Source organism: Gnatocerus cornutus, unplaced genomic scaffold, assembly GCF_029298725.1.
Source record: "Gnatocerus cornutus isolate USDA-ARS CGAHR unplaced genomic scaffold, icGnaCorn1.1 ctg00000021.1, whole genome shotgun sequence".
Classification (NCBI taxonomy): domain Eukaryota; kingdom Metazoa; phylum Arthropoda; class Insecta; order Coleoptera; family Tenebrionidae; genus Gnatocerus; species Gnatocerus cornutus.
The window spans coordinates 2,655,402-2,675,944 of NW_028275373.1; positions in this window are offsets into that span (position 1 = coordinate 2,655,402).

The window sequence follows — 20,543 nt, forward strand, 5'->3', positions numbered from 1 at the left end:
TTCTCGCCGATTTTCGTGGTTTTCTGGCTTGAATTCGCAAAGAAGAGCACGAAATCTACAAAATCATGACTTTTTACCAAGATTCAACGGCTGAATTGCAAGAAAACAGCAGAATTCTGCACAAAATCATCAAAATTCTTACAGAAAACCGCATATTTCGATGCAAAACGATTATTTCTCACCGATTTTCGTTGTTTTCTGGCTTGAATTTGCAAAGAAGAGCACGAAATCTACAAAATCATGACTTTTTACTAAGATTCAACGGCTGAATTGCAACAAAACCGCAGAATTCTGCACGAAATCATCAAAATTCTTACAGAAAACCGCATTTTTCGATGCAAATCGACGATTTCTCGCCGATTTTCGTTGTTTTCTGGCTTGAATTCGCAAAGAAGAGCACAAAATCTACAAAATCATCACTTTTTACCAAGATTCTACGGCTGAATTGCAAGAAAACAGCAGAATTCTGCACGAAATCATCAAAATTCTTACAGAAAACCGCATATTTCGATGCAACACGACGATTTCTCGCCGATTTTCGTTGTTTTCTGGCTTGAATTCGCAAAGAAGAGCACGAAATCTACAAAATCATGACTTTTTACCAAGATTCAACGGCAGAATTGCAAGAAAACAGCAGTATTCTGCACGAAATCATCAAAATTCTTACAGAAAACCGCATATTTCGATGCAAAACAACGATTTCTCGCCGATTTTCGTTGTTTTCTGGCTTGAATTCGCAAAGAAGAGCACGAGATCTACAAAATCATGACTTTTTACCAAGATTCAACGGCTGAATTGCAAGAAAACAGCAGAATTCTGCACGAAATCATCAAAATTCTTAGAGAAAACCGCATATTTCGATGCAAAACGACGATTTCTCGCCGATTTTCGTTGTTTTCTGGCCTAAATTCGCAAAGAAGAGCACGAAATCTACAAAATCATGACTTTTTACCAAGATTCAACGGCTGAATTGCAAGAAAACAACAGAATTCTGCACGAAATCATCAAAATTCTTACAGAAAACCGCATATTTGGATGCAAAACAACGATTTCTCGCCGATTTTCGTTGTTTTCTGGCTTGAATTCGCAAAGAAGAGCACGAAATCTACAAAATCATCACTTTTTACCAAGATTCTACGGCTGAATTGCAAGAAAACAGCAGAATTCTGCACGAAATCATCAAAATTCTTACAGAAAACCGCATATTTCGATGCAACACGACGATTTCTCGCCGATTTTCGTTGATTTCTGGCTTGAATTCGCAAAGAAGAGCACGAAATCTACAAAATCATGACTTTTTACCAAGATTCAACGGCTGAATTGCAAGAAAACAGCAGTATTCTGCACGAAATCATCAAAATTCTTACAGAAAACCGCATATTTCGATGCAAAACGACGATTTCTCGCTGATTTTCGTTGTTTTCTATCTTGAATTCGCAAAGAAGAGCACGGAATCTACAAAATCATGACTTGTTACTAAGATTCAACGGCTGAATTGCAAGAAAACAGCAGAATTCTGCACGAAATCATCAAAATTCTTAGAGAAAATCGCATATTTCGATGCAAAACGACGATTTCTCGCCGATTTTCGTTGTTTTCTGGCTTGAATTCGCAAAGAAGAGCACGAAATCTACAAAATCATGACTTTTTACCAAGATTCAACGGCTGAATTGCAAGAAAACAGCAGAATTCTGCACGAAATCATCAAAATTCTTACAGAAAACCGCATATTTCGATGCAAAACGACGATTTCTCGGCGATTTTCGTTGTTTCTTGGCATGAATTTGCAAAGAAGAGCACGAAATCTACAAAAGCATGACTTTTTACCAAGATTCAACTGCTGAATTGCAAGAAAACAGCAGAATTCTGCACGAAATCATCAAAATTCTTAGAGAAAACCGCATATTTCGATGCAAAACGACGATTTCTCGCTGATTTTCGTTGTTTTCTGTCTTGAATTCGCAAAGAAGAGCACGAAATCTACAAAATCATGACTTTTTACCAAGATTCAACGGCTGAATTGCAAGAAAACAGCAGAATTCTGCACGAAATCATCAAAATTCTTAGAGAAAACCGCATATTTCGATGCAAAACGACGATTTCTCGCTGATTTTCGTTGTTTTCTGTCTTGAATTCGCAAAGAAGAGCACGAAATCTACAAAATCATGACTTTTTACCAAGACTCAACGGCTGAATTGCAAGAAAACAGCAGAATTCTGCACGATATCATCAAAATTCTTACAGAAAACCGCATATTTCGATGCAAAACGACGATTTCTCGCCGATTTTCGTTGTTTCCTGGCTTGAATTCGCAAAGAAGAGCACGAAATCTACAAAATCATGACTTTTTACCAAGATTCAACGGCTGAATTGCAAGAAAACAGCAGAATTCTGCACGAAATCATCAAAATTCTTACAGAAAACCGCATATTTCGATGCAAAACGACGATTTCTCGCCGATTTTCGTTGTTTTCTGGCTTGAATTCGCAAAGAAGAGCACGAAATCTACAAAATCATGACTTTTTACCAAGATTCAACGGCTGAATTGCAAGAAAACAGCAGAATTCTGCACGAAATCATTAAAATTCTTACAGAAAACCGCATATTTCGATGCAAAACGACGATTTCTCGCCGATTTTCGTTGTTTTCTGGCTTGAATTCGCAAAGAAGAGCACGAAATCTACAAAATCATGACTTTTTACCAAGATTCAACGGCTGAATTGCAAGAAAACAGCAGAACTCTGCACGAAATCATCAAAATTTTTAGAGAAAACTGCATATTTCGATGCAAAACAACGATTTCTCGCCGATTTTCGTTGTTTTCTATCTTGAATTCGCCAAGAAGAGCACGAAATCTACAAAATCATGACTTTTTACCTAGATTCAACAGCTAAATTGCAAGAAAACAGAAGAATTCTGCACGAAATCGTCAAAATTTTTAGAGAAAACCGCATATTTCGATGCAAAACGACGATTTCTCGCCGATTTTCGTTGTTTTCTGGCTTGAATTCGCAAAGAAGAGCACGAAATCTACAAAATTATCACTTTTTACCAAGATTCAACGGCTGAATTGCAAGAAAACAGCAGAATTCTGCACGAAATCATCAAAATTCTTAGAGAAAACCGCATATTTCGATGCAAAACGACGATTTCTCGCCGATTTTCGTGGTTTTCTGGCTTGAATTCGCAAAGAGGAGCACGAAATCTACAAAATCATGACTTTTTACCAAGATTCAACGGCTGAATTGCAAGAAAACAGCAGAATTCTGCACGAAATCATCAAAATTCTTAGAGAAAACTGCATATTTCGATGCAAAACAACGATTTCTCTCCGATTTTCGTTGTTTTCTATCTTGAATTCGCCAAGAAGAGCACGAAATCTACAAAATCATGACTTTTTACCTAGATTCAACAGCTGAATTGCAAGAAAACAGCAGAATTCTGCACGAAATCATCAAAATTCTTACAGAAAACCGCATATTTCGATGCAAAACGACGATTTCTCGCCGATTTTCGTTGTTTTCTGGCATGAATTTGCAAAGAAGAGCACGAAATCTACAAAATCATGACTTTTTACCAAGCTTCAACGGCTGAATTGCAAGAAAACAGCAGAATTCTGCACGAAATCATCAAAATTCTTAGAGAAAACCGCATATTTCGATGCAAAACGACGATTTCTCGCTGATTTTCGTTGTTTTCTATCTTGAATTCGCAAAGAAGAGCACGAAATCTACAAAATCATGACTTTTTACCAAGATTCAACGGCTGAATTGCAAGTAAACAGCAGAATTCTGCACGAAATCGTCAAAACAGCAGAATTCTGCACGAAATCATCAAAATTCTTAGAGAAAACCGCATTTTTCGATGCAAAATGATTATTTCTCGCCGATTTTCGTTGTTTTCTGTCTTGAATTCGCAAAGAAGAGCACGAAATCTACAAAATCATGACTTTTTACCAAGATTCAACGGCTGAATTGCAAGAAAACAGCAGAATTCTGCACGAAATTATCAAAATTCTTACAGAAAACCGCATATTTCGATGCAAAACGACGTTTTCTCGCCGATTTTTGTTATTTTCTGGCTTGAATTCGCAAAGAAGAGCACGAAATCTACAAAATCTTGACTTTTTACCAAGATTCAACGGCTGAATTGCAAGAAAACAGCAGAATTCTGCACGAAATCATCAAAATTCTTACAGAAAACCGCATATTTCGATGCAAAACGACGATTTCTCGCCGATTTTCGTTGATTTCTGGCTTGAATTCGCAAAAAAGAGCACGAAATCTACAAAATCATGACTTTTTACCAAGATTCAACGGTTGAATTGCAAGAAAACAGCAGAATTCTGCACGAAATTATCAAAATTCTTACAGAAAACCGCATATTTCGATGCAAAACGACGATTTCTCGCCGATTTTCGTTGTTTTCTGGCTTGAATTCGCAAAGAAGAGCACGAAATCTACAAGATCATCACTTTTTACCAAGATTCAACGGCTGAATTGCAAGAAAACAGCAGAATTCTGCACGAAATCATCAAAATTCTTACAGAAAACCGCATATTTCGATGCAAAACGACGATCTCTCGCCGATTTTCGTTGTTTTCTGGCTTGAATTCGCAAAGAAGAGCACGAAATCTACAAAATCATGACTTTTTACCAAGATTCAACAGCTGAATTGCAAGAAAACAGCAGAATTCTGCACGAAATTATCAAAATTCTTACAGAAAACCGCATATTTCGATGCAAAACGACGATTTCTCGCCGATTTTCGTTGTTTTCTGGCATGAATTTGCAAAGAAGAGCACGAAATCTACAAAATCATCACTTTCTACCAAGATTCAACGGCTGAATTGCAAGAAAACAGCAGAATTCTGCACGAAATCATCAAAATTCTTAGAGAAAACTGCATATTTCGATGGAAAACAACGATTTCTCGCCGATTTTCGTTGTTTTCTATCTTGAATTCGCCAAGAAGAGCACGAAATCTACAAAATCATGACTTTTTACCTAGATTCAAAGGCTGAATTGCAAGAAAACAGCAGAATTCTGCACGAAATCATCAAAATTCTTAGAGAAAACCGCATATTTCGATGCAAAACGACGATTTCTCGCCGATTTTCGTTGTTTTCTGGCTTGAATTCGCAAAGAAGAGCACGAAATCTACAAAATCATGACTTTTTACCAAGATTCAACGGCTGAATTGCAAGAAAACAGCAGAATTCTGCACGAAATCATCAAAATTCTTACAGAAAACCGCATATTTCGATGCAAAACGATGATTTCACGCCGATTTTCGTTGTTTTCTGGCATGAATTCGCAAAGAAGAGCACGAAATCTACAAAATCATGACTTTTTACCAAGATTCAACGGCTGAATTGCAAGAAAACAGCAGAATTCTGCACGAAATCATCAAAATTCTTACAGAAAACCGCATATTTTGATGCAAAACGACGATTTCTCGCCGATTTTCGTTGTTTTCTGGCTTGAATTCGCAAAGAAGAGCACGAAATCTACAAAATCATGACTTTTTACCAAGATTCAACAGCTGAATTGCAAGAAAACAGCAGAATTCTGCACGAAATTATCAACATTCTTACAGAAAACCGCATATTTCGATGCAAAACGACGATTTCTCGCCGATTTTCGTTGTTTTCTGGCATGAATTTGCAAAGAAGAGCACGAAATCTACAAAATCATCACTTTTTACCAAGATTCAACGGCTGAATTGCAAGAAAACAGCAGAATTCTGCACGAAATCATCAAAATTCTTACAGGAAACCGCATATTTCGATGCAAAACGACGATTTCTCGCCGATTTTCGTTGTTTTCTGGCTTGAATTCGCAAAGAAGAGCACGAAATCTACAAAATCATGATTTTTTACCAAGATTCAACGGCTGAATTGCAAGAAAACAGCAGAATTCTGCACGAAATCATCAAAATTCTTAGAGAAAACTGCATATTTCGATGGAAAACGATGATTTCACGCCGATTTTCGTTGTTTTCTGGCATGAATTCGCAAAGAAGAGCACGAAATCTACAAAATCATGACTTTTTACCAAGATTCAACGGCTGAATTGCAAGAAAACAGCAGAATTCTGCACGAAATCATCAAAATTCTTACAGAAAACCGCATATTTCGATGCAAAACGACGATTTCTCGCTGATTTTCGTTGTTTTCTGGCTTGAATTCGCAAAGAAGAGCACGAAATCTACAAAATCATGACTTTTTACCAAGATTCAACAGCTGAATTGCAAGAAAACAGCAGAATTCTGCACGAAATTATCAAAATTCTTACAGAAAACCGCATATTTCGATGCAAAACGACGATTTCTCGCCGATTTTCGTTGTTTTCTGGCATGAATTTGCAAAGAAGAGCACGAAATCTACAAAATCATCACTTTTTACCAAGATTCAACGGCTGAATTGCAAGAAAACAGCAGAATTCTGCACGAAATCATCAAAATTCTTACAGGAAACCGCATATTTCGATGCAAAACGACGATTTCTCGCCGATTTTCGTTGTTTTCTGGCTTGAATTCGCAAAGAAGAGCACGAAATCTACAAAATCATGACTTTTTACCAAGATTCAACGGCTGAATTGCAAGAAAACAGCAGAATTCTGCACGAAATCATCAAAATTCTTAGAGAAAACTGCATATTTCGATGGAAAACGATGATTTCACGCCGATTTTCGTTGTTTTCTGGCATGAATTCGCAAAGAAGAGCACGAAATCTACAAAATCATGACTTTTTACCAAGATTCAACGGCTGAATTGCAAGAAAACAGCAGAATTCTGCACGAAATCATCAAAATTCTTACAGAAAACCGCATATTTCGATGCAAAACGATGATTTTACGCCGATTTTCGTTGTTTTCTGGCATGAATTCGCAAAGAAGAGCACGAAATCTACAAAATCATGACTTTTTACCAAGATTCAACGGCTGAATAGCAAGAAAACAGCAGAATTCTGCACGAAATCATCAAAATTCTTAGAGAAAACCGCATATTTCGATGCAAAACGACGATTTCTCGCCGATTTTCGTTGTTTTCTGGCTTGAATTCGCAAAGAAGAGCACGAAATCTACAAAATCATCACTTTTTACCAAGATTCAACGGCTGAATTGCAAGAAAACAGCAGAATTCTGCACGAAATCATCAAAATTCTTAGAGAAAACCGCATATTTCGATGCAAAACGACGATTTCTCGCTGATTTTCGTTGTTTTCTATCTTGAATTCGCAAAGAAGAGCACGGAATCTACAAAATCATGACTTTTTACCAAGATTCAACGGCTGAATTGCAAGAAAACAGCAGAATTTTGCACGAAATCATCAAAATTCTTACAGGAAACCGCATATTTCGATGCAAAACGACGATTTCTCGCCGATTTTCGTTGTTTTCTGGCTCGAATTCGCAAAGAAGAGCACGAAATCTACAAAATCATGACTTTTTACCAAGATTCCACGGCTGAATTGCAAGAAAACAGCAGAATTCTGCACGAAATCGTCAAAATTCTTAGAGAAAACCGCTTATTTCGATGCAAAACGACGATTTCTCGCCGATTTTCGTTGTTTTCTGGCTTGAATTCGCAAAGAAGAGCACGAAATCTACAAAATCATCACTTTTTACCAAGATTCAACGGCTGAATTGCAAGAAAACAGCAGAATTCTGCACGAAATCATCAAAATTCTTAGAGAAAACCGCATATTTCGATGCAAAACGACGATTTCTCGCCGATTTTCGTTGTTTTCTGGCTTGAATTCGCAAAGAAGAGCACGAAATCTACAAAATCATCACTTTTTACCAAGATTCAACGGCTGAATTGCAAGAAAACAGCAGAATTCTGCACGAAATCATCAAAATTCTTAAAGAAAACCGCATATTTCGATGCAAAACGACGATTTCTAGCTGATTTTCGTTGTTTTCTATCTTGAATTCGCAAAGAAGAGCACGGAATCTACAAAATCATGACTTTTTACCAAGATTCAACGGCTGAATTGCAAGAAAACAGCAGAATTCTGCACGAAATCATCAAAATTCTTACAGAAAACCGCATATTTCGATGCAAAACGACGATTTCTCGCCGATTTTCGATGTTTTCTGGCTTGAATTCGCAAAGAAGAGCACGAAATCTACAAAATCATGACTTTTTATCAAGATTCAACGGCTGAATTGCAAGAAAACAGCAGAATTCTGCACGAAATCATCAAAATTCTTACAGAAAACCGCATATTTCGATGCAAAACGACGATTTCTCGCCGATTTTCGTTGTTTTCTGGCTTGAATTCGCAAAGAAGAAAAGGAATCTACAAAATCATCACTTTTTACCAAGATTCAACGGCTGAATTGCAAGAAAACAGCAGAATTCTGCACGAAATCATCAAAATTCTTAGAGAAAACCGCATATTTCGATGCAAAACGACGATTTCTCGCTGATTTTCGTTGTTTTCTATCTTGAATTCGCAAAGAAGAGCACGAAATCTACAAAATCATGACTTTTTACCAAGATTCAACGGCTGAATTGCAAGAAAACAGCAGAATTCTGCACGAAATCGTCAAAATTCTTAGAGAAAACCGCATATTTCGATGCAAAACGACGATTTCTCGCCGATTTTCGTTGTTTTCTGGCTTGAGTTCGCAAAGAAGAAAAGGAATCTACAAAATCATCACTTTTTACCAAGATTCAACGGCTGAATTGCAAGAAAACAGCAGAATTCTGCACGAAATCATCAAAATTCTTAGAGAAAACCGCATTTTTCGATGCAAAATGATTATTTCTCGCCGATTTTCGTTGTTTTCTGGCTTGAATTCGCAAAGAAGAGCACGAAATCTACAAAATTATGACTTTTTACCAAAATTCAACGGCTGAATTGCAAGAAAACAGCAGAATTCTGCACGAAATCATCAAAATTCTTACAGAAAACCGCATATTTCGATGCAAAACGACGTTTTCTCGCCGATTTTCGTTATTTTCTGGCTTGAATTCGCAAAGAAGAGCACGAAATCTACAAAAACATGACTTTTTACCAAGATTCAACGGCTGAATTGCAAGAAAACAGCAGAATTCTGCACGAAATCATTAAAATTCTTACAGAAAACCGCATATTTCGATGCAAAACGACGTTTTCTCGCCGATTTTCGTTATTTTCTGGCTTGAATTCGCAAAGAAGAGCACGAAATCTACAAAATCATGACTTTTTACCAAGATTCAACGGCTGAATTGCAAGAAAACAGCAGAATTCTGCACGAAATCATTAAAATTCTTACAGAAAACCGCATATTTCGATGCAAAACGACGATTTTTCGCCGATTTTCGTTGTTTTCTGGCTTGAATTCGCAAAGAAGAGCACGAAATCAACAAAATCATGACTTTTTACCAAGATTCAACGGCTGAATTGCAAGAAAACAGCAGAATTCTGCACGAAATCATCAAAATTCTTACAGAAAACCGCATATTTCGATGCAAAACGACGATTTCTCGCCGATTTTCGTTGTTTTCTGGCTTGAATTTGCAAAGAAGAGCACGAAATCTACAAGATCATCACTTTTTACCAAGATTCAACGGCTGAATTGCAAGAAAACAGCAGAATTCTGCACGAAATCATCAAAATTCGTAGAGAAAACCGCATATATCGATGCAAAACGACGATTTCTCGCCGATTTTCGTTGTTTTCTGGCTTGAATTCGCAAAGAAGAGCACGAAATCTACAAAATCATCACTTTTTACCAAGATTCAACGGCTGAATTGCAAGAAAACAGCAGAATTCTGCACGAAATCATCAAAATTCTTAGAGAAAACCGCATATTTCGATGGAAAACGACGATTTCTCGCTGATTTTCGTTGTTTTCTATCTTGAATTCGCAAAGAAGAGCACGGAATCAACAAAATCATGACTTTTTACCAAGATTCAACGGCTGAATTGCAAGAAAACAGCAGAATTCTGCACGAAATCATCAAAATTCTTACAGAAAACCGCATATTTCGATGCAAGACGACGATTTCTCGCCGATTTTCGTTGTTTTCTGGCTTGAATTCGCAAAGAAGAGCACGAAATCTACAAAATCATGACTTTTTACCAAGATTCAACGGCTGAATTGCAAGAAAACAGCAGAATTCTGCACGAAATCGTCAAAATTCTTAGAGAAAACCGCATATTTCGATGCAAAACGACGATTTCTCGCCGATTTTCGTTGTTTTCTGGCTTGAATTCGCAAAGAAGAGCACGAAATCTACAAAATCATGACTTTTTACCAAGATTCAACGGCTGAATTGCAAGAAAACAGCAGAATTTTGCACGAAATCATCAAAATTCTTACAGAAAACCGCATATTTCGATGCAAAACGACGATTTCTCGCCGATTTTCGTTGTTTTCTGGCATGAATTTGCAAAGAAGAGAACGAAATCTACAAAATCATCACTTTTTACCAAGATTCATCGGCTGAATTGCAAGAAAACAGCAGAATTTTGCACGAAATCATCAAAATTCTTACAGAAAACCGCATATTTCGATGCAAAACGACGATTTCTCGCCGATTTTCGTTGTTTTTTGGCATGAATTCGCAAAGAAGAGCACGAAATCTACAAAATCATGACTTTTTACCAAGATTCAACGGCTGAATTGCAAGAAAACAGCAGAATTCTGCACGAAATCGTCAAAATTCTTAGAGAAAACCGCATATTTCGATGCAAAACGACGATTTCTCGCCGATTTTCGTTGTTTTCTGGCTTGAATTCGCAAAGAAGAGCACGAAATCTACAAAATCATGACTTTTTACCCAGATTCAACGGCTGAATTGCAAGAAAACAGCAGAATTCTGCACGAAATCATCAAAATTCTTACAGAAAACCGCATATTTCGATGCAAAACGACGATTTCTCGCCGATTTTCGTTGTTTTCTGGCTTGAATTCGCAAAGAAGAGCACGAAATCTACAAAATCATGACTTTTTACCAAGATTCAACAGCTGAATTGCAAGAAAACAGCAGAATTCTGCACGAAATCATCAAAATTCTTAGAGAAAACTGCATATTTCGATGCAAAACAACGATTTCTCGCCGATTTTCGTTGTTTTCTATCTTGAAATTGCCAAGAAGAGCACGAAATCTACAAAATCATGACTTTTTACCAAGATTCAACAGCTGAATTGCAAGAAAACAGCAGAATTCTGCACGAAATCATCAAAATTCTTACAGAAAACCGCATTTTTCAATGCAAAACGACGATTTCTCGCCGATTTTCGTTGTTTTCTGGCATGAATTCGCAAAGAAGAGCACGAAATCTACAAAATCATGACTTTTTACCAAGATTCAACGGCTGAATTGCAAGAAAACAGCAGAATTCTGCACGAAATCATCAAAATTCTTACAGAAAACCGCATATTTCGATGCAAAACGACGATTTCTCGCCGATTTTCGTTGTTTTCTGGCTTGAATTCGCAAAAAAGAGCACGAAATCTACAAAATCATGACTTTTTACCAAGATTCAACGGCTGAATTGCAAGAAAACAGCAGAATTCTGCACGAAATCATTAAAATTCTTACAGAAAACCGCATATTTCGATGCAAAACGACGTTTTCTCGCCAATTTTCGTTATTTTCTGGCTTGAATTCGCAAAGAAGAGCACGAAATCTACAAAATCATGACTTTTTACCAAGATTCAACGGCTGAATTGCAAGAAAACAGCAGAATTCTGCACGAAATCATTAAAATTCTTACAGAAAACCGCATATTTCGATGCAAAACGACGATTTTTCGCCGATTTTCGTTGTTTTCTGGCTTGAATTCGCAAAGAAGAGCACGAAATCAACAAAATCATGACTTTTTACCAAGATTCAACGGCTGAATTGTAAGAAAACAGCAGAATTCTGCACGAAATCATCAAAATTCTTACAGAAAACCGCATATTTCGATGCAAAACGACGATTTCTCGCCGATTTTCGTTGTTTTCTGGCTTGAATTCGCAAAGAAGAGCACGAAATCTACAAGATCATCACTTTTTACCAAGATTCAACGGCTGAATTGCAAGAAAACAGCAGAATTCTGCACGAAATCATCAAAATTCGTAGAGAAAACCGCATATTTCGATGCAAAACGACGATTTCTCGCCGATTTTCGTTGTTTTCTGGCTTGAATTCGCAAAGAAGAGCATGAAATCTACAAAATCATCACTTTTTACCAAGATTCAACGGCTGAATTGCAAGAAAACAGCAGAATTCTGCACGAAATCATCAAAATTCTTAGAGAAAACCGCATATTTCGATGGAAAACGACGATTTCTCGCTGATTTTCGTTGTTTCCTATCTTGAATTCGCAAAGAAGAGCACGGAATCAACAAAATCATGACTTTTTACCAAGATTCAACGGCTGAATTGCAAGAAAACAGCAGAATTCTGCACGAAATCATCAAAATTCTTACAGAAAACCGCATATTTCGATGCAAAACGACGATTTCTCGCCGATTTTCGTTGTTTTCTGGCTTGAATTTGCGAAGAAGAGCACGAAATCTACAAAATCATGACTTTTTACCAAGATTCAACGGCTGAATTGCAAGAAAACAGCAGAATTCTGCACGAAATCATCAAAATTCTTACAGAAAACCGCATTTTTCGATGCTAAACGACGATATCTCGCCGATTTTCGTTGTTTTCTGGCATGAATTCGCAAAGAAGAGCACGAAATCTACAAAATCATGACTTTTTACCAAGATTCAACGGCTGAATTGCAAGAAAACAGCAGAATTCTGCACGAAATCGTCAAAATTCTTAGAGAAAACCGCATATTTCGATGCAAAACGACGATTTCTCGCCGATTTTCGTTGTTTTCTGGCTTGAATTCGCAAAGAAGAGCACGAAATCTACAAAATCATGACTTTTTACCAAGATTCAACGGCTGAATTGCAAGAAAACAGCAGAATTCTGCACGAAATCATCAAAATTCTTACAGAAAACCGCATATTTCGATGCAAAACGACGATTTCTCGCCGATTTTCGTTGTTTTCTGGCATGAATTTGCAAAGAAGAGAACGAAATCTACAAAATCATCACTTTTTACCAAGATTCAACGGCTGAATTGCAAGAAAACAGCAGAATTCTGCACGAAATCGTCAAAATTCTTAGAGAAAACCGCATATTTCGATGCAAATCGACGATTTCTCGCTGATTTTCGTTGTTTTCTATCTTCAATTCGCAAAGAAGAGCACGAAATCTACAAAATCATGACTTTTTACCAAGATTCAACGGCTGAATTGCAAGAAAACAGCAGAATTCTGCACGAAATCGTCAAAATTCTTAGAGAAAACCGCATATTTCGATGCAAAACGACGATTTCTCGCCGATTTTCGTTGTTTTCTGGCTTGAATTCGCAAAGAAGAGCACGAAATCTACAAGATCATCACTTTTTACCAAGATTCAACGGCTGAATTGCAAGAAAACAGCAGAATTTTGCACGAAATCATCAAAATTCTTAGAGAAAACCGCATATTTCGATGCAAAACGACGATTTCTCGCCGATTTTCGTTGTTTTCTGGCTTGAATTCGCAAAGAAGAGCACGAAATCTACAAAATCATCACTTTTTACCAAGATTCAACGGCTGAATTGCAAGAAAACAGCAGAATTCTGCACGAAATCATCAAAATTCTTAGAGAAAACCGCATATTTCGATGGAAAACGACGATTTCTCGCTGATTTTCGTTGTTTTCTATCTTGAATTCGCAAAGAAGAGCACGGAATCTACAAAATCATGACTTTTTACCAAGATTCAACGGCTGAATTGCAAGAAAACAGCAGAATTCTGCACGAAATCATCAAAATTCTTACAGAAAACCGCATATTTCGATGCAAAACGACGATTTCTCGCCGATTTTCGTTGTTTTCTGGCTTGAATTTGCAAAGAAGAGCACGAAATCTACAAAATCATGACTTTTTACCAAGATTCAACGGCTGAATTGCAAGAAAACAGCAGAATTCTGCACGAAATTATCAAAATTCTTACAGAAAACCGCATTTTTCGATGCAAAACGACGATTTCTCGCCGATTTTCGTTGTTTTTTGGCATGAATTCGCAAAGAAGAGCACGAAATCTACAAAATCATGACTTTTTACCAAGATTCAACGGCTGAATTGCAAGAAAACAGCAGAATTCTGCACGAAATCGTCAAAATTCTTAGAGAAAACCGCATATTTCGATGCAAAACGACGATTTCTCGCCGATTTTCGTTGTTTTCTGGCTTGAATTCGCAAAGAAGAGCACGAAATCTACAAAATCATGACTTTTTACCCAGATTCAACGGCTGAATTGCAAGAAAACAGCAGAATTCTGCACGAAATCATCAAAATTCTTACAGAAAACCGCATATTTCGATGCAAAACGACGATTTCTCGCCGATTTTCGTTGTTTTCTGGCTTGAATTCGCAAAGAAGAGCACGAAATCTACAAAATCATGACTTTTTACCAAGATTCAACGGCTGAATTGCAAGAAAACAGCAGAATTCTGCACGAAATCATCAAAATTCTTAGAGAAAACTGCATATTTCGATGCAAAACAACGATTTCTCGCCGATTTTCGTTGTTTTCTATCTTGAATTTGCCAAGAAGAGCACGAAATCTACAAAATCATGACTTTTTACCAAGATTCAACGGCTGAATTGCAAGAAAACAGCAGAATTCTGCACGAAATCATCAAAATTCTTACAGAAAACCGCATTTTTCGATGCAAAACGACGATTTCTCGCCGATTTTCGTTGTTTTCTGGCATGAATTCGCAAAGAAGAGCACGAAATCTACAAAATCATGACTTTTTACCAAGATTCAACGGCTGAATTGCAAGAAAACAGCAGAATTCTGCACGAAATCGTCAAAATTCTTAGAGAAAACCGCATATTTCGATGCAAAACGACGATTTCTCGACGATTTTCGTTGTTTTCTGGCTTGAATTCGCAAAGAAGAGCACGAAATCTACAAAATCATGATTTTTTACCAAGATTCAACGGCTGAATTGCAAGAAAACAGCAGAATTCTGCACGAAATCATCAAAATTCTTACAGAAAACCGCATATTTCGATGCAAAACGACGATTTCTCGCCGATTTTCGTTGTTTTCTGGCTTGAATTCGCAAAGAAGAGCACGAAATCTACAAAATCATGACTTTTTACCAAGATTCAACGGCTGAATCGCAAGGAAACAGCAGAATTCTGCACGAAATCATCAAAATTCTTACAGAAAATCGCATTTTTCGATGCAAAACGTCGATTTTTCGCCGATTTTCGTTGATTTCTGGCTTGAATTCGCAAAGAAGAGCACGAAATCTACAAAATCATGACTTTTTACCAAGATTCAACGGCTGAATTGCAAGAAAACAGCAGAATTCTGCACGAAATCATCAAAATTCTTACAGAAAACCGCATATTTCGATGCAAAACAACGATTTCTCGCCGATTTTCGTTGTTTTCTGGCTTGAATTCGCAAAGAAGAGCACGAAATCTACAAAATCATCACTTTTTACCAAGATTCTACGGCTGAATTGCAAGAAAACAGCAGAATTCTGCACGAAATCATCAAAATTCTTACAGAAAACCGCATATTTCGATGCAAAACGACGATTTCTCGCCGATTTTCGTTGTTTTCTGGCTTGAATTCGCAAAGAAGAGCACGAAATCTACAAAATCATGACTTTTTACCAAGATTCAACAGCTGAATTGCAAGAAAACAGCAGAATTTTCTGGCTTGAATTCGCAAAGAAGAGCACGAAATCTACAAAATCATGACTTTTTACCCAGATTCAACGGCTGAATTGCAAGAAAACAGCAGAATTCTGCACGAAATCATCAAAATTCTTACAGAAAACCGCATATTTCGATGCAAAACGACGATTTCTCGCCGATTTTCGTTGTTTTCTGGCTTGAATTCGCAAAGAAGAGCACGAAATCTACAAAATCATGACTTTTTACCAAGATTCAACAGCTGAATTGCAAGAAAACAGCAGAATTCTGCACGAAATCATCAAAATTCTTAGAGAAAACTGCATATTTCGATGCAAAACAACGATTTCTCGCCGATTTTCGTTGTTTTCTATCTTGAAATTGCCAAGAAGAGCACGAAATCTACAAAATCATGACTTTTTACCAAGATTCAACAGCTGAATTGCAAGAAAACAGCAGAATTCTGCACGAAATCATCAAAATTCTTACAGAAAACCGCATTTTTCAATGCAAAACGACGATTTCTCGCCGATTTTCGTTGTTTTCTGGCATGAATTCGCAAAGAAGAGCACGAAATCTACAAAATCATGACTTTTTACCAAGATTCAACGGCTGAATTGCAAGAAAACAGCAGAATTCTGCACGAAATCATCAAAATTCTTACAGAAAACCGCATATTTCGATGCAAAACGACGATTTCTCGCCGATTTTCGTTGTTTTCTGGCTTGAATTCGCAAAGAAGAGCACGAAATCTACAAAATCATGACTTTCTACCAAGATTCAACGGCTGAATTGCAAGAAAACAGCAGAATTCTGCACGAAATCATTAAAATTCTTACAGAAAACCGCATATTTCGATGCAAAACGACGTTTTCTCGCCGATTTTCGTTATTTTCTGGCTTGAATTCGCAAAGAAGAGCACGAAATCTACAAAATCATGACTTTTTACCAAGATTCAACGGCTGAATTGCAAGAAAACAGCAGAATTCTGCACGAAATCATTAAAATTCTTACAGAAAACCGCATATTTCGATGCAAAACGACGATTTTTCGCCGATTTTCGTTGTTTTCTGGCTTGAATTCGCAAAGAAGAGCACGAAATCAACAAAATCATGACTTTTTACCAAGATTCAACGGCTGAATTGTAAGAAAACAGCAGAATTCTGCACGAAATCATCAAAATTCTTACAGAAAACCGCATATTTCGATGCAAAACGACGATTTCTCGCCGATTTTCGTTGTTTTCTGGCTTGAATTCGCAAAGAAGAGCACGAAATCTACAAGATCATTACTTTTTACCAAGATTCAACGGCTGAATTGCAAGAAAACAGCAGAATTCTGCACGAAATCATCAAAATTCGTAGAGAAAACCGCATATTTCGATGCAAAACGACGATTTCTCGCCGATTTTCGTTGTTTTCTGGCTTGAATTCGCCAAGAAGAGCACGAAATCTACAAAATCATCACTTTTTACCAAGATTCAACGGCTGAATTGCAAGAAAACAGCAGAATTCTGCACGAAATCATCAAAATTCTTAGAGAAAACCGCATATTTCGATGGAAAACGACGATTTCTCGCTGATTTTCGTTGTTTCCTATCTTGAATTCGCAAAGAAGAGCACGGAATCAACAAAATCATGACTTTTTACCAAGATTCAACGGCTGAATTGCAAGAAAACAGCAGAATTCTGCACGAAATCATCAAAATTCTTACAGAAAACCGCATATTTCGATGCAAAACGACGATTTCTCGCCGATTTTCGTTGTTTTCTGGCTTGAATTTGCGAAGAAGAGCACGAAATCTACAAAATCATGACTTTTTACCAAGATTCAACGGCTGAATTGCAAGAAAACAGCAGAATTCTGCACGAAATCATCAAAATTCCTACAGAAAACCGCATTTTTCGATGCTAAACGACGATATCTCGCCGATTTTCGTTGTTTTCTGGCATGAATTTGCAAAGAAGAGAACGAAATCTACAAAATCATCACTTTTTACCAAGATTCAACGGCTGAATTGCAAGAAAACAGCAGAATTCTGCACGAAATCATCAAAATTCTTAGAGAAAACCGCATATTTCGATGCAAATCGACGATTTCTCGCTGATTTTCGTTGTTTTCTATCTTCAATTCGCAACGAAGAGCACGAAATCTACAAAATCATGACTTTTTACCAAGATTCAACGGCTGAATTGCAAGAAAACAGCAGAATTTTGCACGAAATCATCAAAATTCTTAGAGAAAACCGCATATTTCGATGGAAAACGACGATTTCTCGCTGATTTTCGTTGTTTTCTATCTTGAATTCGCAAAGAAGAGCACGGAATCTACAAAATCATGACTTTTTACCAAGATTCAACGGCTGAATTGCAAGAAAACAGCAGAATTCTGCACGAAATCATCAAAATTCTTACAGAAAACCGCATATTTCGATGCAAAACGACGATTTCTCGCCGATTTTCGTTGTTTTCTGGCTTGAATTTGCAAAGAAGAGCACGAAATCTACAAAATCATGACTTTTTACCAAGATTCAACGGCTGAATTGCAAGAAAACAGCAGAATTCTGCACGAAATTATCAAAATTCTTACAGAAAACCGCATTTTTCGATGCAAAACGACGATTTCTCGCCGATTTTCGTTGTTTTTTGGCATGAATTCGCAAAGAAGAGCACGAAATCTACAAAATCATGACTTTTTACCAAGATTCAACGGCTGAATTGCAAGAAAACAGCAGAATTCTGCACGAAATCATCAAAATTCTTACAGAAAACCGCATATTTCGATGCAAAACGACGATTTCTCGCCGATTTTCGTTGTTTTCTGGCTTGAATTTGCAAAGAAGAGCACGAAATCTACAAAATCATGACTTTTTACCAAGATTCAACGGCTGAATTGCAAGAAAACAGCAGAATTCTGCACGAAATCGTCAAAATTCTTAGAGAAAACCGCATATTTCGATGCAAAACGACGATTTCTCGACGATTTTCGTTGTTTTCTGGCTTGAATTCGCAAAGAAGAGCACGAAATCTACAAAATCATGATTTTTTACCAAGATTCAACGGCTGAATTGCAAGAAAACAGCAGAATTCTGCACGAAATCATCAAAATTCTTACAGAAAACCGCATATTTCGATGCAAAACGACGATTTCTCGCCGATTTTCGTTGTTTTCTGGCTTGAATTCGCAAAGAAGAGCACGAAATCTACAAAATCATGACTTTTTACCAAGATTCAACGGCTGAATCGCAAGGAAACAGCAGAATTCTGCACGAAATCATCAAAATTCTTACAGAAAATCGCATTTTTCGATGCAAAACGTCGATTTTTCGCCGATTTTCGTTGATTTCTGGCTTGAATTTGCAAAGAAGAGCACGAAATCTACAAAATAATGACTTTTTACCAAGATTCAACGGCTGAATTGCAAGAAAACAGCAGAATTCTGCACGAAATCATCAAAATTCTTACAGAAAACCGCATATTTCGATGCAAAACAACGATTTCTCGCCGATTTTCGTTGTTTTCTGGCTTGAATTCGCAAAGAAGAGCACGAAATCTACAAAATCATCACTTTTTACCAAGATTCTACGGCTGAATTGCAAGAAAACAGCAGAATTCTGCACGAAATCATCAAAATTCTTACAGAAAACCGCATATTTCGATGCAAAACGACGATTTCTCGCCGATTTTCGTTGTTTTCTGGCTTGAATTCGCAAAGAAGAGCACGAAATCTACAAAATCATGACTTTTTACCAAGATTCAACAGCTGAATTGCAAGAAAACAGCAGAATTCTGCACGAAATCATCAAAATTCTTACAGAAAACCGCATATTTCGATGCAAAACGACGATTTCTCGCCGATTTTCGTTGTTTTCTGGTTTGAATTTGCAAAGAAGAGCCCGAAATCTACAAAATCATGACGTTTTACCAAGATTCAACGGCTGAATTGCAAGAAAACAGCAGAATTCTGCACGAAATCATCAAAATTCTTAGAGAAAACTGCATATTTCGATGCAAAACAACGATTTCTCGCCGATTTTCGTTGTTTTCTATCTTGAATTCGCCAAGAAGAGCACGAAATCTACAAAATCATGACTTTTTACCAAGATTCAACGGCTGAATTGCAAGAAAACAGCAGAATTCTGCACGAAATCATCAAAATTCTTACAGAAAACCGCATTTTTCGATGCAAAACGACGATTTCTCGCCGATTTTCGTTGTTTTCTGGCATGAATTCGCAAAGAAGAGCACGAAATCTACAAAATCATGACTTTTTACCAAGATTCAACGGCTGAATTGCAAGAAAACAGCAGAATTCTGCACGAAATCGTCAAAATTCTTAGAGAAAACCGCATATTTCGATGCAAAACGACGATTTCTCGACGATTTTCGTTGTTTTCTGGCTTGAATTCGCAAAGAAGAGCACGAAATCTACAAAATCATGATTTTTTACCAAGATTCAACGGCTGAATTGCAAGAAAACAGCAGAATTCTGCACGAAATCATCAAAATTCTTACAGAAAACCGCATATTTCGATGCAAAACGACGATTTCTCGCCGATTTTCGTTGTTTTCTGGCTTGAATTCGCAAAGAAGAGCACGAAGTCTACAAAATCATGGCTTTTTACCAAGATTCAACGGCTGAATCGCAAGGAAACAGCAGAATTCTGCACGAAATCATCAAAATTCTTACAGAAAATCGCATTTTTCGATGCAAAACGTCGATTTTTCGCCGATTTTCGTTGATTTTTGGCTTGAATTCGCAAAGAAGAGCACGAAATCTACAAAATCATGACTTTTTACCAAGATTCAACGGCTGAATTGCAAGAAAACAGCAGAATTCTGCA